Source organism: Carassius carassius, chromosome 3 (assembly GCF_963082965.1).
Source record: "Carassius carassius chromosome 3, fCarCar2.1, whole genome shotgun sequence".
Classification (NCBI taxonomy): Eukaryota; Metazoa; Chordata; class Actinopteri; order Cypriniformes; family Cyprinidae; genus Carassius; species Carassius carassius.
In genome coordinates this window covers 6,665,495-6,690,154 of record NC_081757.1, presented here as the reverse complement: position 1 = coordinate 6,690,154, position 24,660 = coordinate 6,665,495, and the positions used below count along the sequence as shown (strand labels likewise).

The 24,660-nt window shown below is 33.3% G+C and overlaps 1 long non-coding RNA gene across 1 annotated transcript; it reads right to left on the bottom strand.

The window, feature by feature from the left end:
• Positions 1–8,096: 8,096 nt before the first annotated feature.
• LOC132113845 (uncharacterized) lies at positions 8,097–24,182 on the bottom strand. The gene is made up of 3 exons (XR_009425217.1): positions 24,045–24,182; positions 8,557–8,724; positions 8,097–8,460 (listed from the first exon to the last, which is right to left on the bottom strand). It is a non-coding gene; the product is annotated as an uncharacterized LOC132113845 (long non-coding RNA).
• Positions 24,183–24,660: the final 478 nt, after the last annotated feature.

Here is a 24,660-nt window from a genome sequence, read left to right as displayed (position 1 = left end):
GTCTTCTCAGCTTCCCCTGCAGTCTGTGTTGTCCTGTCATGTTCGATAGCTTGTGGTCTGTGCAATCAGCGCTGATACTGCGGCGGGGGTGTGCAGATTACTGATTCTCCCCCACCTGTCCCGCATTCCCTCACTCTCTTATATGTCTCTGCCTTTCTGTCAGCCATCGTGAGTAGATTGTTTTGTCCTTGCTCGTGTTTTGTGTAGTGTGCAAACATCAGTGTCTGACCCTCTGTTCTCCTGTTATTAAAGACTCCTAATACAGAGATCCGGCAGCTTGATTGTCCGCAGTGTGCCGACCAGCTCTGGAATCTTTGTTCACTTGAGCAGCATTTAATTATTGTTCATGTTATTTTGTGCTTTGTGGCATAAAAAAAGATTCTCATTTTTCACTTCTTTGCATCTGAGTCCTCTATCTATCCTCAACCCTGACAAGGGTTATATTACATTCTTTTTTGTTAAATAGAACTATTTAAATCACTTTAGTTCATTTAAATAAAAATTAATAAATAGATAATGTTTTTTAATGGTCATTAACAGAGAATGGTGCTGAGCATGGTTGACCTCAAAATTTCTATCTTCTTTACATTGTATCAGTGGGGTTTTGTACTATATGTTTACTAAAAACTGAAATGAAAAAAAAACTAATAAAAATTACAAGCACATAACAAAATTACTAAAACATACTAAAGTTAAAATGAAATATATAAATCATACTAAAATAACATGGAACGTCTTGGTTATGCATGTAACCCTTATATGGGATCTCAATTCGTCAGTCACTGACGTGACGTCAAGAGTGACCTACTGAAATGGAACTATTGTTAACAAATTGAAACTTACTGTAAAGTGTTTCTGGTTACTTTTCTAGCTATGACTTTTCTAAGTGGCTGGATTACGATTTACTTAAACAGGAAAAAAATCCCATTCAATTAACTTTCAATTAAGGATAGATCTGGAGGGAGTCATATCTACATATCAGCAAGACCTAGCAACCACCATGAACACCATAGCAACCACACAACAACAAGCTAACAACCAGAACAATATCGTTGTAAAATTCCTAAATTTCATAAATGAATGTGCCAGCTTTCATACTGAGCTGCTTAATTTAGATGAGAATTATGTGCCAATGTGAAGACAAAACAATTATCAATCAAAGAAACAAACATAAACAACAACACAACACAAGAGTGAGATCAGAGGGGAAAAAAAATAATAATTATAAAGAGAGAGCCTGTAGAAAGCTTTGGGTTTTTTGAAGTTTTGATCTTTTGATCTTCTTGTATTCTGATTTAACAATCTATGGATGAAATGCGGATCTCTGGCCATCGTCTGAGGTCATATGATGAAAATGCTGATTATCTGGCATTGTTTTTCACGCTTTCCTTCATAAGAGCAACCTGTGATGCCGAGCCCATTTTAATGGCCACATCTTATGTATGTAATTTTACATGTACGTGTACTTCACATAGGCCGCTGCTCACTTTCATATTCAGCCTTCACAAAGCAAAAAGTGTCCACGTTCTGCGTGAATTGACTCATTCCAGACCGTGCATCCAGAAACACACCCCTGACCTTCCTCAGCAAAAGTGATCAAAACATTTTAGCATTTTCTCGTTATTAATATCTAAGATTTCTCCGCCGCATTTTAATCTCTCTTCCAGCCATGAATAATTGAAGAGAATGAGTTTTCACTTATTCTGTACCTCATATCCTGGCATTATTCATGCTTGAATCCTTAATGCCGTGATACTTGAATGGAGTGGTGCTTTTGTGTGGATCTGATCAGCCTACATCAAACAACAGGCTGCAGGATTACGCGCTCCGCATTTCTTAGACGGCTCGCATGAATATTATAAGCACTCAATCGCAGACATTAATGATAACCAAGTTAATGTACTTGAACAGCTTTTACCCAGAATTTATTTGAAGTATTTTTAGCTATCAAATAACAGATGGCTTTTAGACTACTTTTTTCTTGAATACTATGTTTGTGGCTAATGGACAGACAGTGATCAGACTCAGTAACTGGTACAATCTCATAAATGTACATTTTAAAAAAAGGTCATAAAATATTGTTGAATTGTTCAGATTTTTTACTTGAGCCAGCCTATTTATTAACTAACATCAGCAAGAAGAATGATATTCAACTGCATATTTTCACTAAACTTGATTTCACACTTTTACAAGCTCTAAAAAAGGACCACTGGCTAAATATCTAACGTAATATAATGGAATACACAGACTTATTAATTTATAAATACTTAGTCGAAAACAGTTCATTTTTAATGGCAGAATTATAAAAAGTTTGCTGAAAATCTTGTACACAATCTATCACGTCTTGTCATATGATTGATAGTTTATACGTTTTTGACAAGTACAAGGCCTTTTCTTTATATCATTTCAAGAAGCAACTTTTAACTATCCATTCCATTTTTTTTTTTTTTTTTGCAAAAAACTGTTATAAAATAAACTACAAAGATTTGATAATAAAAATAAGCTTTTTAATTTCATACTTAGTCATATTATTGGGAGATATAGAGTGACATCTGAGTGACATCTGCTATACTGCTATAAAGATCTCATTGATTTACAAGATATCAGAATACTTTTAGGAAAAATAAATAGCAGCAACTGTATAAAATTGCATATTTTTACTAACTTTTTCTGCTCAGATTTGAGCTTCATATTAACACTATATCATAGTATATGAGGCACAAAAGCCTGATATATCAAAAAATACTCCAATTTTTTTACGGTCTAATGTTTTATTACAGTAAATGGTTCCATTAAAAAAAGACTACTATTACAAATAGCAGGCTTTACAGGGTTAAGAAACTGAAGGTGCAGTTACAACAGACTAAGTAGTCCTAACTAGTGTGGCCAACCCATAACCTTAGTTCAGTGCTTTTCAGGTTTTTTGTTTTACTTCAAAGAGCTCATGACTTGCAGTCATTTGTGCTAAAGAATGAAAAGAAGATTTATATACTGTATGTTACAGTTTCCACCCCATGAAATATTTTAGAACTTGGCATAAATGTATATTAATTAGAAAAATGCCCATTTTATTACTTAATTTATTTATATTATTTTTCCAGGTCTAAAAAAAACCCACATATGGCTTCACTGGCAACCACCCTGGGTGCACTGTATTCTCAACATAGAAGAAAGCATACATGAGTGTTTTGCATGAGCATTTTAAGAGGAGCTTGTACTTGACTCTTGCTCAAGTAGCTTTCCAGACATAAATATCAGCTGGAGTTGATTTTTCTGCTTCTGGTGGAGAGGGATTTATTTTACTCTCTGCTCACCTACACTCGTTTAATATCTGATTGGACATGGTGATATATAGACGGTGATTGTTAAGTGCTGTATGTGGGTTTGAGATAACGGCGTCCACAGGAGGTGAACTGCTCAAGCGCACTCATTCAGGCCACCACATGAAGAGAAAGCTACATTAAACATGTCTCATTAAGATCTCTGCTGTGATTTACTGCTTACTACTTTATGGACTCGCCTGCTCTGTTTTTTAGTGCAGAATTTGCCCCAAGATACAAAACAACAACAAAAAATACAAATCTTCCAGGAAATTGCTTTTACTTTATAACACCATCTTTTAAATACAGTTTAGTTAAATGATGAGAAAAGTGACTGGCATTTATTGGGATACCAGAATGGCATAATTTAAGGATATATTTGTGTTAGAAGATGCTGATTTAAGTTTGCTTAACAGATCATTGTACACTAATAGTTCATGCTCATTATTCAGTGCTTGAAAAATCATGCTAATTCAAGGACTGACAGATAAGAGCACCTCTTATGGCCCATGTTTTCAGCTTCGCTTACAGTTCAAAGGCTGCAATAAAGAAAGCATTTCCATAATTTCAAAAAAGCATCATGATATTAATGATATATATATATATACACACACACACACACACACAATAGTTTGTAATTAAATGGAAAATATTAAATTTTTATGGAATAATATGACAACTCATGTGTGCATAAATAGAGACTATTAAGACTTTTTAAGATCTTTAAAGACCAAGTAAAAAGTATATAAGGAATAAATCGAACAGATCACAATACTTCAGTATTACCTCATTTTCTTTTTAGAACTTTGAAACACTGCAATACAAATTCCAACAGATCTCCATTCCTTTTCATTTATTTTATAAAAAAATTTAAAATAAAAATAAAATACTTCCTCCCTGAATTACTATGGAGTTTCTAATTAAAACCAGAACAAATTTAGGGCTATCAATTTAACATTTAATTATTTAAATACTAAATATTTGTTTGTTTGTTTCTTTTATATAAATAACAATTTAACATTTAATGACTAAAAACTAAATAACAATTAAATATTATGTGATTTTGCAATGAATCATGCCCCTGACCCAGAATAATAATAATAATAATAAAAAGCAGGACCACTGAACATAAAAATCATCTTTAAAAGCATCTTAAAAAATTGTGAAATGCTGAAAGAAAGAAAAAACAGCAAGACACACATATCAGAACAATTCAAAAGCTATTTAATTGTGTCTGTTGCCTGATTTACACGTCTGCCTTTATTTTTATTTGAAGGCTGTTCACCACAAATATTGATAATTAACATTTTACATTTATTTTTAAATAACATTATTAATCAATTAATTTAATTTAAAGCCCTAATCAAAAGTCACCAAAAGCTTCATACATGGCATCTAAAACTTGGCATGGCATGCTAACTATCATGCAAGGAGAAAACCATACAGCACAGCAAATGAAAGAGCAGTCATGTGAGTTATGTATGCACATACTGTTCTCTGCAGCCATAAAAAAAACAAAAACGCCAAAGGCATAAATAAATAAATTTATTGTTGTAAAGAAGATGCTACAACTTATACTCTGAAGCAAGAACATTTGCATAGTAACTTAACTGACCCTCTGAATACCCATCTTAATAAATGTGATTCAATTGTGTGTCGTTATACTGCATTGATATGAAATGCATATTTGGCCAAATGCAATAAAGACTTTTTTTTTTTATTCTGCATGCCCTTAGGAAACAAAAACTAAACACAATATCTCATCGCCTCTGAGGAGTGCTGAGAAACTTGGAATGAGATTAAAGATTAATCTTCTCTGTCCCTGCTGAAGATGCTTGGGCAACAATTCAGAGGTAACACACTAAATTCTGTGCTTGTTCTGTGTACAGAAGATCTGCAGCTTATTTGTCACTGTAGACTGTTGTTATATATGGCATCTGAAGATTTAAAGATCAACTCTCTACTCTCATTATAAAACCTATTTGATGAAAATGTTATTGTGTTCATGTCATGTTTATATATCTATATTATTAATATGTCTGTACAGTTTTAATAAGTTTTAGTTTATTAATTTTAGAGTACATTTACACAACAACAATGTACTTCAAAACGGACAAAATGTTCTTTGTGTTTTTAAAAAAAGTTGTGTGTCTGCGAAAATGACTAAAATTCTGCATTATTCATACCAGGCCAGTAGGTGACGATGTCACTTTGAAGGAAGGAACTCACACCTATAGAATGAATGCACAATATGCATCCGCAATACATCACAGTTTCACAAATTGGTGTTTTTAGAGTATACAAGGAGACGATAACGCATTTTCAAAAACTTGCACTTTCAAACCTTTTTTTGCATTATCGGCCACCGAAACACTGTTGTCATGTAAATGAATGGCTAAAATTAATTAAAAGGATTTTAATTATTTTACTGATCATTTTATTGATTCTCTAAAAAGGTGATATTAATTATAATTAATTTGTTTGTGAATTGCCACAGGTCTCGCAACATTTCTTTATTTACTTTTTTTCTGATTCACAAAAAAAAAAAATCATTTGCTTGTAAATTTGCACCATAAAAATACTAATTATTACATTAAATCATTTCTATTCACCCATCTTATTTTGTCTGGCCTTCAACAAACACATACATACATTAATTTTCTCCACTTGAATGAATCGAAGACTGAAGTGATAGTGTTTGGCCCTCCGAGTTCTTCCAAACATTTAATTAGTCAGTTAGGCCCTTTTAAATCGAAGGTACATAATCAAGCTAGGAGTCTTGGTGTTCTTTTTGATGCTGAGTTAAAGTTTGATAAGCATATAAATTCAGTGGTTAGAGGTGGCTTCTTCCAATTAAGGAATATAGCAAAATTGAAACCATTTTTGTCTTTTAATGATTTGGAAGTTGTTATGCATGCTTTCATTACGTCCAGATTGGATTATTGTAATTCATTGTACTATGGTATTTCTCATGCATCACTTTCACATCTGCAGTTGGTTCAAAATGCTGCTGCCAGACTATTAACCGGGACTAGGAAATATGAAAGTATAACACCTGTACTAGCATCCCTTCATTGGCTTCCAGTCAAATTTAGGATTAATTATAAGATGTTATTATTTTTTTTAAGGGCTTAAATGGGATGGCACCAAGTTACATTAGTGAACTCCTTCAGATACATACATCCTCTAGGCCTTTAAGATCTGTACAAAGGTTTCAGCTAACCATTCCTAAGTCTCGACTTAAATCAAAAGGAGACAGGGCCTTTTCTGTTGCAGCTCCTCGTTTATGGAACAGTTTACCCCTCCATGTTAGATCTTGTGCCACCCTGGATGTATTTAAATCTCATTTAAAGACTCACCTCTTCTCTCTTGCATTTGATTGTAATTAATTTGTAAGATATTGTTTTATACTTTGTTTTATAATCTTAGACTATATGTAGTGGGCGTATGTAAAGCACTTTGGCCAACGTGTTGTTTTTAAATGTGATATATAAATAAATGTGATTGATTGATTGATTGATGCATGTGAAACAAAACAAGTCTTCCCATCAGTGGCCACTGTTTGCCAGCTCAGCCTTCAGATCCTGTGGCCAGAGAGAAGTGAGAGATGAAAGACTCAAAACAAGGAGAGGCAGTCAAATATTTATGAAAGCACACATCCCCCTCACAGACAAGAGAGAGAGTGCGAGATGCCATCAAGGTGTTTGATCGATGTAATGGAGTCCGTTTAAGAAGCGGAGGGTGCGTGGCCAATTCCCTGGAGCACAGAGAGAGTAAGTTTGATATGATAATGCACCTCGTGCCAGTTCTGTGCACCATATGCCCATCCTTTCATTGGGGAGATTGGTGCAGATGGTCGGCTTGCTGCTAATAAGGGGAATAGAGCAGGATGGGAAAAGGGGTGAATGATCCCTGGTGCAACATTAATGACAAGCCCAATGACAACACCTTCAGTCTAGAACAGCAGGGTCAACTTGTCCTGCCTTCTTCCCAAAATCACAGAAATCTGTCTTGTTGACTACAGGCTGAACTCCTCTTGACTCTTGAATGATTATGTTAGCGGTAAAACGAGTAATTTCTGTGCCAATAGCGGCACCACATGATGGACTCGCTAAAATAATGATTGTTTCCAAACAGGTCTCATAAGGGAAGTGTGCTTTTATATTTATACCACCAAACAATCTGGTGCCACATTCACCCACATTGATATTATTGGATATTATTAGGTGTGAATGATTGCAAATACAGAAATACAGTAGCATGTTTTTGGTTCACTAAAAGGAACCAACTTTTCACAAAAAATTTTTGTGAAAAGTAGATCACTAAAAATATCCAGCACAATTGTTTGTAAATCATAATTTCATTGATTCACCAAAAAGAACTGGCTCATAGTCATTTGTTTGTGAATCACCAGTGGTTGTGCTACTTTTTGATTCACTAACAAGAACCTGCTCAGAAGAGTCATTTGTTTGTGAACAGAAATTGGCCATGCTGCATTTTATTGATTCACTAAAAATAACTGGCTCATGAGAGTCATATGTTCGGGTATCGGACTAATGTACTGATCATGCTTTATGTTTTTTATTAAATAAAAGAACCAATTCATAAGAAGCATTTGTTTGTAAATTGGAATAATCTGGTCGCACTGCGACATATATATATATATATATATATATATATATCATTTCAAATAATGTTTAATTTATTTAAAGCAACAAACTGTTTTTAATGGTTTTAGTTTTAGTTTAGTTGAGAGGAAGGTCTACACAGCTCTGCACTGCATCCATTAGAAACTGCCCGGTGACTGCATCAATAAACATGATATCTTGACACTACACCTACTATTAAAAGGATTCAGTATACAATTCCTTTAAAAGCAGTGAGGTCAGAGGACTGGACATTACTGATGGATACCTTAGGGTATCTGTCCCTTTCATCAGCATCTCTGCTGATATTTCCATGCTTGTTTTCTCACTGTCAGCGGCCATCTGCTGTGCCAAAGTGTAAGCAGTGTTAAGTGACGGCAGCGTGGCAGAGCTGTGGGGAACCTTTGATAAAGATTCATTCTCTCTGACTGACATACAGTACATGTCAACAACTCAATACCTGGTGGAGCACTGATTTTTCACGCAAAGACCATCTGTCAAGAAAGAATAAACGTTCACCCAAAACTCAATGAATGATTTGCAGAAAAACATCTCTACTGTGTGAAAAATAAAAATAGCTGAAAATGTACCTTCAGGCCATCCAAGATTGGAAACACAACGTCTTGCTTCACAAGACATTAATTGATGGACTGGAGTCTTGTAGATTATTGTGATATTTCTATCAGCTGTCTGGACTCTCATTCTGATGGCACCCATTCACTGCAGAGGAGCAAGTAATGTAATGCTATTTTCCAAATCTGTTTCAGAAATGAAGATACAAATTAATTTACATCTTGGATGGCCTGAGGGTGAGTAAATCTTTAGCTAACTTTAATTCTGTGGGTGAACTATTCCTTTAATCTTAAGCTTAAGACTAGTCCTAGACTAAAATGTAAGTCTGAGCTGTTTCCACTGAAATAAACTTGCACTGACTGATCTTAAAAATATATCAGTGCCTTTTTAGTTTTAAGATGCACATCGGTAATGTTTTTTTTCTAAGCATGTTTATAAAAATTACTTAAATGTCCTAATTGATCTATGGTCTAATCCTGGCTTAGTCTAAGCCCTGTCTGTGAAACCGGGCCTTAAAGTTTTTATTTCATTTTGAAGCTGAAGTGTACGATGCAGAGCACAGTATTATTCTTAATCAGGGCAGAATCAATTTGGTCATGCAATGATATTATTAAGCTCTTCACAAACACTCTTATGTGTTAGCACTCCAACTGTTTGGATATGCAGCCAACAGCAACTGGCACCGCAGGGTTCTAATGCGCACAAGTCAGACATCAAATGTGCCAGCTGAAAACTTGGTGTAATGCTTCCAGCTACAGATTCTACAACGAAACTGCATTTTAGTTTCTCAATAGAGTAAAAACCAACCAGCATCCCCATGGTGTGGAATGTTAAATGTGTAGATGCACTAGACCTCTATCACGCGCAATCCTAAGTAAGAAATGTCAAAGCCTGGTACGATGAGAATTCATTACCTTATGTTCCGTGACACTTCATTTCATAGTTAAATAAAAAATAAAAATCACAGTAATAGTTTCCTAGAATACTCTCAATATTTACAATTGTCAGAAAATAATTTATATTTATACTCACAAAGACTGCATTTATTTAATCAACAATACAGTAAAATTTATATATAACACACAATGCTATAATAATATTGTGAAATATATTATAATTTAAAATAACTGCTTTCTATTGTAATATATTTTAAAATATAATTTATTATGATGCAAAGTTGAGTTTTTAGTATCATTTCTCCAGTCTTCATTGTCACATGATCCTACAGAAATCTATATTTGGTTCTTAAGAAACAAATATTATTATCAATGTAGCTGCTCAAAATGTTTTGGAATTTGTTTGTAACAATGTAAAAACAGAGATTATCACTTACTGTGTCAATTATATGTTTAAATAAATATGCAAAAATAAATATTTATAAATATACATGTAATTATGGTGATATCATAATTTGGCAAAATATATGTAATCCTAACAATAATTATTCCATCTCTCTCTCTCTGTTTTTTTTTTTTTTTTTTTTTTTTTTTTTTTTACTTTTTTTTTTATTGTTATTCATGAATTCACCTTCCGGGGAAAGAGAGCTGTCTAATCATGCTAATTGCATTACATACAAAATGCAAAGTTCATTAGAAGATTTTGCGGTTTATTTAATGTTGTTTTTATTATATTAACATGGTCAAATATTAGAGCAACACTGGGATGGTTTGTTTCCCTGAAAGCTGAATAATTAGCTAAATGGGTTTCTCTATTACCAGACAATTTGTTAACATGCATAAGTGATGTGCAAGAATAAATACTGCTACTTTTTGCATTTGTTTTATCTTCAAGGCGGGCACAAATTACAAATATGTAATATTACAAATGTCCAACATTATGATGTGATTTGAGACAAAGCCTGACCCTCGACCATTACACTTTGCTTTGCTGTTAAACTCATTCTAGAAGCCAAATGTCCTACAGATAGCAAAAAAGAAAACCAATGAATACTAAATATTCCAAAAAGCATTTTGACATTTCATGTCATAAACTTTGTATTTGCTACTGCTTAAGGGGTTTTCAGATGGAATTTAAAACATACAGTCTTGAGATGTTTTGAGGTCCAGTGGAAATGATATTCATACATCCATGCCTTACAGATGTGAAATAATTACTTGTATCCTTCATATGCTGTTTGTAGTTGTAAAATGGCTATACGCACACCACACGTACATGAAAGTGTTTTCATTTTATACATGAACATTATTTTTGACAATATTTATGAATCTCTGCTGGGTGTGTTGAATATAACTGCTGGGTCAGTACTTCTATACCATTAACATGAAACATGTTTGCATCTCAATAACTACCTTTGCATGCACAGCACATACGTGCTTTAAATATGTAAACGGTAAGCCATGTGTTACTGGTGTTAGCACTGGTTGCTTAATGAATGTCTCATTAATTGCATTTATTACTGTCACACTAGCTGTGATTCAAATGCCTCAAAGAGCAGCTGAAGTCAAGAGCACCTCATGGTATCAGAAAAGTGCAAAGAATATGACAGATGTCAGAGAAGTTGCCTGGGCCAACAGGGATTTTTGTTCTGTGATTGATTCACTGCAGTCACCTGCCAGACATTACAAATGAGTCAGAGAAATGAGTCCCCAGGAATTATTAATGCTGACTAATCAGCTGCGGGGAATGTAGACGAGGAACTGTAAAAACAGCGAGTGGGTCTGAAAGGCTCCACTTACTCAATGGCTGAAGCAGCCACATGCATAACATCTTTTATCCACTTAAGATCGCAATTCCCGAAAAAAAAGTTTTTGTTAGATTTTGCTGTGAAACTGCATTTGCATATGATGTGAAACAGGTAGGCAAAGACTATTATGTACTCCACATAATAAAGTCAAGTACATCTTAAACATTTTTCATTTAATTATTATTAAATATTTAATAATAAACATATATATATATATATATATATATATATACACACACACACCAGTTTTCATTTTAGTTTAGGTTTAAGTAATTTTGTTATGCACTTGTCATTTTTAGTAAAAAAAATTGTTTTAATATTTCTACTCATCTTTATTTCAGTTTTAATTTACCTTTAGATTTTGTATTGTAAAATAAAATAAAAAAACAGAGTATTTAATCATTTACTTTTATGCATTTGGCAGGTTATAATAAATAACTAAAAAGTTCAAAATACTTTTTTTATTTTATTTAAATTATAAAATTGAAACAATAGAGATATTACTTACGGAGCCCCGCACATGACATGCAGGAAAAAATGTTAGGCTAAATCGTGTGCACGATTTACTAATTTGTTCTCTCAATGTACTAAAACGTGCACACGTTCCCTCGATTTACTATTTAGTTCACTCGATTTATAAATTGTGCGTACAATTTCCTAATTCGTTCACTCGATTTGCTAAATCGTGCGCACGATTTAGTACATTGAGGGAACGAATTTGTAAATCGTGCGCACAATTTATTTATTTTTTCTTGCATGTCATGTGTGGGGCTCCGTAATTACTACTGCAATAAGCTTATTTTATTTTAGTTACTTAATATTTACCAATGCTACATTATTTAAAGTTTCTAATCTGAAGTTTTTCATCTCATGTTTATATTTTGTTTGACCTTATTTCAGCTCAGAATGAAAATATTAATTTTAATTGCTTGTTTTATTTAACAATAAAAACAATGATTCCAGACATGGTGCTTGGATCAGGATGCATCATGGGACCACGGCGTTACCAATTGCTTTTGGAACCGATTCTTAATACTTGAATAAATATCACATCCGAGGAGGGTTTTGATATCCAGTCAGTGCAGTATTGTGAGGAATGCTTAACACTGATCAAACGAGGAATATTCAGCTCCTCACATTGCACACAATTCAAAGCAAAATGGTGTTTTTCTTCAGGGATAATTTCACAGAGCGACGCAGGTCAATTCTGCTCCAAAAAAATATCGACGTACAATACATCTCCTTAGCTCCATAATAGAAATATCCTGAATTCCCTGATTTAATGGAAAGAAAAGTGAAAGCTCTCTGTTGCCAGTGGGAAGCAGAGAAATTTAGTTTGGTAGTAATGAGAGAGTTAGTAAATGAGTCATTTCACTAGCAGTGGAGGAAATGATTTCATAGAGTTAAAAAGTGGATTGACTGAAACAGTATCAGACCCCATTCAATACAACACACTGCGGCTCTATTGAGAGTTGCTTAACTAAAGTCATTTAATTGTAATATCCGGTTTTAACAGGGTTTCTGTTTCTCGGGGGAACAGACGTCCTTTTTTGATTACAAATGGCAAGTGGGTTTTTTTTTCAATTAGGGCTTTAAAAACTACAATCAATGATCAGCTATAAGGACAAAAATAGAAAACTCATTCCCCCATTCAATAAGATAATAATAATAATAATAAGAAGAAGAATATAATTAATTGATCAGTACAGAAATACTATTGCAATAATACTATTGTACTGTAAAATTAAAACTTTAATAATAATTTAAATGCATTTGGTAGTTATTATTATTATAATAATTATTGATATTATATATGCAATAAAAACTAAAAAGTGAATTTACTTTCATGTATTTGTCATTGTATTTTATTACTAATTGTTTCATAATTCATTTGTATGCATTTGGCAGATAATACTACTACTACTACTACTAATAATAATAATAATATCAGGAAAATGTGTTTACAGAACAGTAAAACTATTCAATGATTCATAGAGCTTTTTATTTATTTATTCATTAATATATCATTTAAACAAGTATTTCATAAGATAAGAAGAATAAGAAAACATTTGTTTACAGAACAAAGAGTAAAATTACAATACTACAATATTTAATCTTGATTTATTTGCTTTCAAAGATTAGAACCACAAAGCATTTTTCTTTTTGTCACCAAAGGGTGTATAAATGTATACAGTATACATTTATATAATTAAACTGCCAGTCACGTTTGTCTGAAAAATAAAATGGCTTTAATCTCCACTCAGTGGACATTTCACTTCAAGAAATCTGAACTAAATCCTCTGGATCATCCCATTTCTGCTAAAGGCTCAAATAAGCAGCGTACATTGCTATTGAACGAGTTAAGAGCCAAGCTCCACTCAGGCTTGAGGAGTGGAGTTGGAGAGTGTTTGTCTTTGACTTTTAATGACAGTGATCAAGCACATAAGCATGACTGGAATCGACACGAAGATCATTACCACCCACTGCCATCAGCTCTATTAAGTCTCAACTATTACGTTTCTGTTTATGCAAACAGAAGCTCTGAAGTTTTTATAAATGCAGGTTCATGCGAGCTCCATTGCCCCAAGGACACTTGTTCCAAAGGCCAGACTTGAGTGAAAAGTTAGAGAAGGAAGCTCAGGTTTTTAGCTCTGCTCCCCCGAGGAGAGTTATGTATCTGCAATTCATTCAAGTAGACCCTACTGTCTCATATTAAGAAAAATGATTTAGGCTCATTATGTACTAGACTGTGTTATAATACACTCGATGAAATGACAAATGTCTTTATAGTATTGCAAATGAAATTCACACTATAAACCAGGGCATGTATGCAATATTAAATGCTGAATTTTCCACGTACTGTAGAATAAATAATTTATGTGAGAAAATAATACATTCCTTTTCTCAAAACTGTTGTGTGTAATTTATTACCACACCTGTTCAAAATGTTTTTTTTATATCAATGATTAATATGTAGAGTGGAGTTAGGCTGACTTGCAAAACACTAATCATAATTATATTTAATTATGTATTATGGATTTGGTTGGTAACAATAATAAAGTGTGACTTTAAAATTACAATATTTATTAATAAAAAAAAACATTTGATGTACTGTAGATAGACTGGCTGATTTTAGTTACATTTGTTGAAAATAGTTAAAGTTGTGGATGAAAATACAATCCTTTCCTCAAACTTGGAGACTTTCATTTTTTATCTATGCTTGCGAGAGAAAAAAAAAAGAAAAAAAATTCATATCAAGAGTCTATTACTAGTAAGTTATTAGATTGAGAAGGGTAAACACTGTGGTGCTTGCAAAACACTATATGTACTGCAATTATTTATTTTTATGCATATGGCAGTGAAATGTGTGCGGAACAGCAGTAAAAAAAACAAATGTAATATGAATTAAAAATACAACTCTGATGTACTGAAGCTAGACTGGATGATTTTGGTTAAATTGTTAAATAAGTTATGGATGAAAAATACATTCTTGACCTCAAAACTAAAGTGTGTAATTTTTTATGCTTGTTAAAATATTAAAATGTCTTTACATATTAATCAGGGATATGTGGAGTCAACTATGCACAAGTTATTAGGCTGATTCCTCTAACAGTATGACACAGTATGCAGAAATGCAACGTGATCTCATGAGAATACGTGTGTATTTTTACGTTAAATGTGGTTCTACCACACGTACATTTACTTACGTTTTCATGCACATAAAAACGTACAACTTAGACGTATTTATAGCAGTAAAACGTACAAATACTTACGTGTTAAAAAAACGTAAATAATCTAACGTAAAGTGTGAATTTATATGAATCCCCATGTATTCATATTAAAATCGTGGCTTTAATGATTTAAATCTGTAGTATATAATTGTCATATCAATAAATGTTTTTATTGAATTTATTGAAAGCAGTACTCATCTACTTAATAGGAAATAACATTTCTGTGCATGCTGCAAACCATAGATACACAAAAGCACAACATACAATTACAAATCACATCCATTTTATTTGTTTGCTGTACTCCATATCTTTAGAATCCAGATGTTTGCAAGGAACATATCCATATCAATCGATCTTCATCTTCGTTCTCAGCTATGGAAGGCATTTTCTGCCAAATTTAAATAAATAAATGAAATGATTAAAATTAAAATTAAAACCAGATTAACGATTTCATTACAGAAAACTGTACGCAAAATATGTGACAAAATTGAGAATGAAATTAAATGATTTCATTTTCACTGTGACATACCTGTCAAATTGAAAAATAAAATGCAATTGGTGATTTCACATTTCATTTTCAATACAGTCTCAAGGCAAGACTGCCAATATTAAAATGAAAAGCCAAACGTGAAAAAGAAACTACACATACAGTTTTTACAAAGCTCTTTATTAACGCTCACGCAATAATAGTGACACAATTCAAATTGAAATGTAAATTTTACTTGTCATTTTAATTCCTCTTTTTTTTCACTGTTTTGATTTTCGTTTTCATTTTCAAAGACAACCTGCATGCAAATTATATGTTAATGAGTGGGTGTGGCTCAATTACGTTGTTACGTGGAGGAGCTATAATGGCGATTATGGCCAGTATAGCAGCAGAATTAAACCAGCTAGCAAACATTTCGGATGATAATGACTTCATTTTGCTACGAGTTGAATCAATCTTGGATACACTTGGACATTTTGCAGCCGTCACAAACTCACTTGGACATTTTGCAGCCGTCACAAACTCAGCAGACAGCAGATTTTCCGGGGAGTCTCGTGGAGGCTCAGGCCGAGGAACTGCAGTGGGTCGAGGGTTTGACGCATGCTGGTCAGGCTGGTTGTGTCTTCCACGTTCTAATGCTGCAGCAGCTTCCCGCAAAAGCTCACTAGCAGATTCGCCATGTCTCGATTACAATATATTCACATTTTAATGTCGTTTCACACATTGTTTCAACCACCATTCAACTCATGCTCACGAGACTTCGACGACTGTCTCTAGCGCCGTTACTAGAATAAGCCACTCATTAACATATCATTTGCATGCAGGTTGTCTTTGAAAATGAAAACGAAAATGAAAACAGAGAAATAAAAGAGGAATTAAAATGACAAGTAAAATTTACATTTCAATTTGAATTGTGTCACTATTATTGCGTGAGCGTTAATAAAGAGCTTTGTAAAAACTGTATGTGTAGTTTCTTTTTCACGTTTGCTTTTCATTTTAATATTGGTAGTCTTGCCTTGAGACTGTATTGAAAATGAAATGTGAAATCATCAATTGCATTTTATTTTTCAATTTGACAGGTATGTCACCGTGAAAATGAAATCATTTAATTTCATTCTCAATTTTGTCACATATTTTGCGTACAGCTTTCTTTAATGAAATAGTTAATCTGGTTTTAATTTTAATTTTAATCATTTCATTTATTTATTTAAATTTGGCAGAAAATGCCTTCCATACTCAGCAACAGCGTCCATCACAGTCAAAGCCCGCGCTCGTTATGATTCGAATTTGAAAATAGCGCCAGTGCGCCACAGGAATGTTAGGACATGGTTTACGGCACTAATATCGAACTCTCATTGGTTCTCACATAAATCGTCACAGATTGCGACATGTCGTGTTTCAGTTGATAGACATTTGAAATCAGTACTGCTACTGCGCCAGTGCGCCTTCACGGAGAAAAGACAGATTCATAATTTCACGGATTAATAAATTAAATTCTGCTCTGTACCCTATAAAAACTATTACCTCCAGAGAGGACTGCGACTGGAACTCATTATCATTTGAACTACTTTTGGTACCACTTTTGATATTTTTTCGCAAAAAATAAATGATTGACATTATGTTTGTTTGTCTGTTATTTGTTTATTTATAACAGTAACTTTATGTAGTTTTAAGAAATGGTTATGGGTAGGTTTAGGGGTAGGTGTAAGATTAACGTTAGTGGCTCAAAATAACGTTTTAATGTTATATTTTTACTAAAATTGTTTTATTAAAAATTCATTTTAATAAGTTTTATTCTTGTATAAAATGGGTAGGTTTAGGTTCGGGTGAGGTATAGGGATCTTACATTTATCAAAAAAAAATTATAAAAAGGGAAAGTATACATAAATATTTAAAAAAGTAATCTGATACGCATTGAAAAGCAGCTTCATGAGCAAATTTCTATGGATAACTGACTGGTCAGAGAATACGTTCTATCTGTACGTATTTGAGGTTGTTTTTACGTAAATTTCGATACGTATCGAACCTGTAATTATGTCCAGATAATACGTAAATGACACTGTAAATACGTAAAGGCACATACGTATTGGACAGTTTTAATTTACGTCTAAATATGTACGTTTTGATTGTGAGATCAGGCTGAGAAATGACACATTTCTCCTATAAAAATAAAATAAAAAATGTTGGTGACATCAGGATGCTTTTAGGCCAGCACTGTGCTAATCAAATTATGATATTATCAGTACACTGATATTGATCAATATTGCCCCACCATATCCCATATAAAGTTTTTGTTCCCCTGGTGCAAAATTTTCACATGCTGAAATGCAATTATAGATATGTGTTTTGTGTTACTGGTACAGTGCTTTCATGATGACTGATAAACTATTAGGAGAAATCTCCATCAGTGATGCAAACTTCAAAGTTCACTTCTGAGAACAAAGATTATCTCTACACTACTGACAAAGCTTCTGCTTTCAATCATTTTATATATATTTTCCATACAAGGATCAAAGTTTTTTTTTTTTTATCTCACTTCCACCACATCTCAAAATAAATGAATAAAATGGCTAAATCTTTGCCAGTCTTATAGCCATAGCTTAAATAGATCTGGATCAGAACTATTTATTTATTTATTTGTTTATTTGAAAAGAATTTCATATTTTATTCAGTAAGAACACATTTACTGATCAAAAATGACAATAAAGACTTTCAAACTGTTATAAATTAAAAACCAAATAAATGCTCTATTTTTTTTTCTATTCCTATTTTTTTAAATATTCAAATGTACAATTATGTTACATTGCAATGATATTTCAATGCTTATTTCACAGTAAACTGTAATAATAATAACGTAATATTGTTTATTTGAAATGCAGTCTTAATAACAATTTTAAAACCCAAACATTTGACCAGTAGTGCATACAGGGCACAAATAAATGATAATTTATTCCTTTTTGCTTCACTTAAAATTACAGCTTGATCCACAATAAAAATTATATCATAACTGATATTTACATTGATTTGTTTTTGCAGTTTCTCATTATATATTTTTATTTTATACCACATTGTTGTCTCCTTCATAACCAAGTACACACACACAAAAGTTATTAAACTGTAGAGAGTGGTGGAAATGATGCCATAACTGAGAGACAGACATTAAAATGTATATTAATTCAAATGCTACAAGTATGCAACTTTTATGTGTTAAAGTCAACAGCAACTTGTGTTTTATATAAAACTTTGGCTAAAATTAATGTTTGATTGGGGGGGTAGTGTTACAATACATTACAACTTGAGCTCTGGGTCACAACTAATTAACAACAGAGGGGGTTTTAATAATAAAAAAACTGTAGTGGTACTACTATTTACTGGCCTATTTTCTAACAAGCCAGAACCCATCAGAATCCCTCACACAGAATGAAGTAATCAAGCAGAAATTCACACATGACTGAGCCAGTTGTAAAAATACTGAAAATGCTGATTGCCTTTAACCTAACTCTTAGCAGTTTGTAGCAAACATCTAAAAATCACTCATTCAATAAATCTTGATGACATTCGGTGATCCCTGCATGCATGCATGCACTCACTCTCTTCCCTGCAATCTAGTTGGACTGTTACCTTAGCAACAGGTTTCACAGCATTGCAACCAACAGTTGGAAAAGCCGCATCACTGCCATGAAACTAATGGCTGCAGGGAAACACAGCACAGAGCTTTTACACACAAGCAATGCATTAATCATATGAACGTCAGTGCCAATCACAGGCCATCAGCTCACAGACCTGGGCTCAATCCTGTTATGCAACACCTCAAAAATATGCTTGAATATGCATATGCTGTGATATAAGTATTTCTAAATGATGGATGTTTTCAGAAATATTCTCTGGTCAGTTAAATATTGGATCGGTTAGAAACAGAGCTAAAGTTTGTGATGGGCACTTTCGAAACATTGTTTTAGTACAGTGTTTTACAATCGTAAAGGACACATTTCTCAATGCTAAGGTCATTTTCTCCAACATTCAGCTTGGCACAGCAGTAAATTTCACATCCAAAATGCACTAAAACTACCAAAACACTTCATACAGGTCTTAAATCAAGTCACTCTTCCATAACACTAGGAAAACAAACTTATGAAACAATGACAAGAGAACATTATACTTATTCTGTCAAATGTAAACAATTAAGCCATTTTAGAGGTAACAGAGCTTACTAGAAGCTGCTTTGAATTATGTGTTTTGTGGATGCTGTGCAAATAAAATATCTTGACTTGAATGAGATCTTACTAGATGCTGAACTGTGATGGCCTGGATTTAAACCACACAATGCGTATACATTCATCTTTGTAGTTAGACAGTGCACGGGCTTAGTTATTTGGCTTAAGGTTAAAACATTAACAGCAGATAAAATTCCTCTTTGGCTAAAATGTAATTTTATACAAACAGCAATTTGTTAAAGTTCATTCTTGTAATTAAAATGACTTGAAATGTTTAATACCTGTTGTGTTGTGGGAATGGACCTGCCTAGTGACAAAGATGGAGGACAACATTCCACACCACCTTTACCAGGATACAATAAGTAACAACCTCACTAGACAAAACATACACTGAATTTATAGGAGGTGGCCAGCACCATGAAACAAGACAAGAGGAAACAAAACAATACACATTTTCACAACAACAAATTTGGAATGAACAATACATTTAACTAAATTTAGAGCCATGGATAAATTTTAGTTGATGAAAAAGGATTCTATTAGACTTATTAACTTTCTGGACATGGACAGTAGACCATACACACAATGGAGGGACTGAGAGCTCTCAGACTAAATCTAAAATATCTTAAACCGTGTTCCGAAGATAAATGGAGGTCTCACGGGTTTGGAACGACATGAGGGTGAGTCTTTAATGACATAATTTAAATTTTTCAGTGAACTAACCCTTTATACGAAAGTATCGTGTGCATCATACATACCTAGACGCCTCATTGGCCACTTTGAACCATTGCTGCGATACGGCAACGCATCTGCCATGTTTTTGAGGGAAAGCTGCCTTAAAAATACATGGAAGTAAATGGGGGAGCTGGGATAATAATTTACAAGCCATGATAACGTTTACATTTATCAACCGGTTTCAGAGGTTTGTGATCTACGTGCAGTTAAAAATAACTATGTCTCCAGTTATTTAGTTAGGTTTGGAAAATTATTAATTTTCGTAAGAAATTGTGATCTCACACTTATAATTGAGAGATCTCACTTGTTGATTTTGTTGATATTTTTTCGATTTACAATTCTAATGTTAATGTAGTATAACTGTGATATATAATTGTAATATAAGTTGAATGTACAATAAATTAAGTTATTTCATTGCTTTCTCTGTCTTCAGCCCCGACATTTGAGGTTTTCTTGTGCTTCAGATCAGAACACAGCTCATTCCCTTTGAAATACTGGAAGAAAATCGAAATAATACATCTTTAAACACTAATAATTTACCATCATTGAGAAAATTAAATACAACCAGTGAATACAAAATAAAAAAAGTGACACACTGGTAGCTTTTTATTTTGATAGCACTCTATAGCCTGGATAAACTCCACAAAAACCCACAACAAATCCAGCTGATAAGCCTTTATGGATCCAGTAAAACTTACACTTACACTGGTAAAATATTATGCACTGATACAGTGCACAGTAAAAATATAGTAAAAGTGATATGTAATATTAAAAAGTACATGTAGTACAACTTGTAGTAAAGTGAATATTCTAAAAAGCGAGTAAAATAACATAAGTAATATAATAGATTTATAATAGCACAAATTATATGCATAATACCATAATAAATAAATAAATAACCATAGATGAATAAAATAGCAAGAATGTAATATCAAGGGTTAAATAATAAAGAATAAACAATAATGAAGAATAAATTAACAGTCAATTATAAAGTGAAATAAATAATCATGAAATGTAGTTTTATAATAGTATTTTATGTCATAATTATTAAACCAATTAAGACCTAACTAATGACACAACACAAAAAAATTGTGGAATTCCAAATTGTGTTTAATTAATGAGCTATTATATATACATGTACACACACACACACACACACATACACACACATACACACACATATATATATATATATATATATATATATATATATATATATATATATATATATATATATATATATATCTATATATATATATATATATATATATAAAATAAAAAAATCCTCTGAATAAATCTCAGCTCAAGATACACATTTTATTCCAAGTTTCAATGCTAGCTTTCCCTGGGAATTGAGTGGTTTCGTTGATGACAAAACCTGACTAATAAAGATTAATTCTCCACCACTTCCCTCAAGATTTTCCTATATTTTATTGAATTAATGAGTAAAATAATGTAAAAAACTTGACAATGATTGACAATTTGTTCTATAATGCACAATTAAAGACACGATGCAAAACACAAATTTTGAAACAGTTGTTTTTTTTCCATATATGTTAATACATATGAATGTTTGAGTGAGTGCAGTTTGTTATACAACAAAATGTCAAAGTATAGATATGTTTATCACAGACCAGAATATGAGTGTTATGAAGAGAGTCAGAGGCGTTCGGATCCAAATGCAGTATTTATTTAGAGAATGGTCAAACAGGCAGAAATCAGGAATGGCGTCAGGTGTGTCAGGGACAACCAGAAACAAGCGTAGATCAGGGCAGGCAGCAGAGAAATCAGAGTCGAATACACAGTCCAGAGGTCAAACACGGGAATGACAATCACAGGGGAAAAACATTTGGAAATGTCAGACAGGCTAAACAAGACTTCGCAGTGAGTGAGAGTAATTGTGGTGCTTGTATGTGTGTGTAAATGAGGTGCAGGTGTGGTAAGGAAATTGGCTGATGAATGAGGTGCAGGTGTGGCAAGGTGTTTGTGATGCAGTGACTCATGGGAGATGTAGTTCGGGTGTGGTGCAACAGTATGAGAAGTGCTAGTGTCCAAGTGATGATATGGTGACATCTGGTGGTTGATGGGTAGAATGGTCCTGAGTGGAGTGCCCTCTATTGAAGTTCATGGGCACTCCAGCTAATGATCGTGACGAGATGCTCCCCCTCAAAAAAAAACATGTTCTATTAATCAAAATTAATAATAATTATTACTACATCAAGAGCAATAATAAAAAATTATTTTATCATGATATTTCAGTTGGACTCACTATGAGTTTTTAATTTCTAGGCTATTTACATTATGTAGTTTTTGTGTAAAGACACATACAGCACATGATCAGCATTAAACAGCCTGTGTAAATCATTTTAAATGCAGTCTATAGTATTGTGATCGACTGAAGAAACTGGTTAGATTTAAATAATTAATAATTCCTTACATTTATATAGCGCTTTTCTGGGAACTCAAAAGTGCTTCACATTGAAGGGGGAATCTCCTCATCCTCCAGCAGTGTGCAGCATCCACCTAGCATCCCTAACAACAGAAACATTTAATAAGGTAATTATATTAAATGATATTGTTATAAAAATCACCTTTACAAAGGGGAAAGAGTGAATATGACAAGGGTCATTCTGGCCATTCATACACAGCTGCTCTGGGCTTTAACCATAGACTGTATAAAAACAGGTTTTAACTATTACAAATACAACATTAGTCTGTGGAAGTATAGTCTTGTCTGTTGGAAATTCAGAGAACAGGCTTTTTTCAGCTTTCCTTAAAGGCTGTCCTTTAGGGTGACCATATGAGCCATTTTCCCAGGACGCATCCTTGCCAGGATTTCTATATTGCCTAGAACATCCAAAGTAATTTGACCAATAACATGCATATGTTACATAATCAACCAATCGTGGTGTGTGAGAAGGTGAGATCTGCAGAGAACGATCAAAGCAATGCAAATACACGTACATGTTAGGTGTTTGTTCGTTCATTCAACTTGAAGCGTCGCTGCGCACCGATCATTGTATGACACCAAAGTACCAAGAGAGTGATTTTAATGCATAAGGAACCGTCTGCTCTGCTCTCTATAGCTCTTATGAATGTCATACAATGATCGATCTGCACAGCACAAGCAGCCAAAATCTGGATAATTTAGGCAATATAAAAATCATGGCAAGGACGCGTCCTGGGAAAATGGCTCGTATGGCCACCCTACCTTGTCCTATTTGTAATTGACTAAAAAGGGGAAAAAATATATCCATATAATCACTTCACAGTTTTAAGATAAGCTATGAAATCCTTATAATTAAGTGATAATAAACTTAATCTTTGTAAATGAGCAACGTTAGTGAAATTAAAGAGAGATGCTTTAGCTCCATCACTAATCCTGACATCTTGTCAAAGTGCTCGCTGTACATATTGTGCTCATAACAGAATTTAGTTTATGATATAAACTGCAATATAAAGTTAAAACTTAATAAGAATTTGTTTAAACTTTGAATTATTATAAGTGTCAGCTTTCACAGCTAACTAGCAATATCGTTATCTATTTGTCTGACACTGGTGGTGACTAATTAAGCTATCAACATAATGTTAAAAAATTACCAAAAAACATACAGAAACAATCGTCAAGTCTTACGTGTGAAAGATTATACCCCGAGATCTGTTTTTATTATTGTGTGACGGTCTGTAGATGCCCAAGCTGGCGACGAGTCAGGTAGGCCTATGTTTTCCTGATGTGAGAGTTGCCCACTCCAATATGGCGGCGACGTTGAAGTGCGGTCGAGTGGCGAATGAAGCTTTTAGGTATTTATGTCTATGGTGTGCATTGTAATGTTCAAGGCGGATCTTATAACTGATGTCCGTAGACGGGGAAGATTTTAAAACGAGAGGCTCATTCATAAATTCGTAAGAACTTACCTTAAAGGGATAGTTCACCCAAAAATGAAAATTATTAATTAATCATTAATAAATTCATTATTAATTATTCACCCTCATGTCGTTCCAAACCCGTAAGACCTTTGTTCGTCTTCAGAACACAAATTAAAGTATTGTTGATGAAATCCGAGAGCTTTCGGACATAAACCGCAAGGGAACTGAGGGGCACCTAGTAACATGACCATCTGACAGCTTAAAATGTCTGATCTAATGAAAAATATTTTGTCAATAAAATAAAATTAACTTTTTCAAATAAAATAATGGTTGTTTTAACAGGTTAAAAATAATCTGATTTAGAAGTTTGTCACTAACCACAT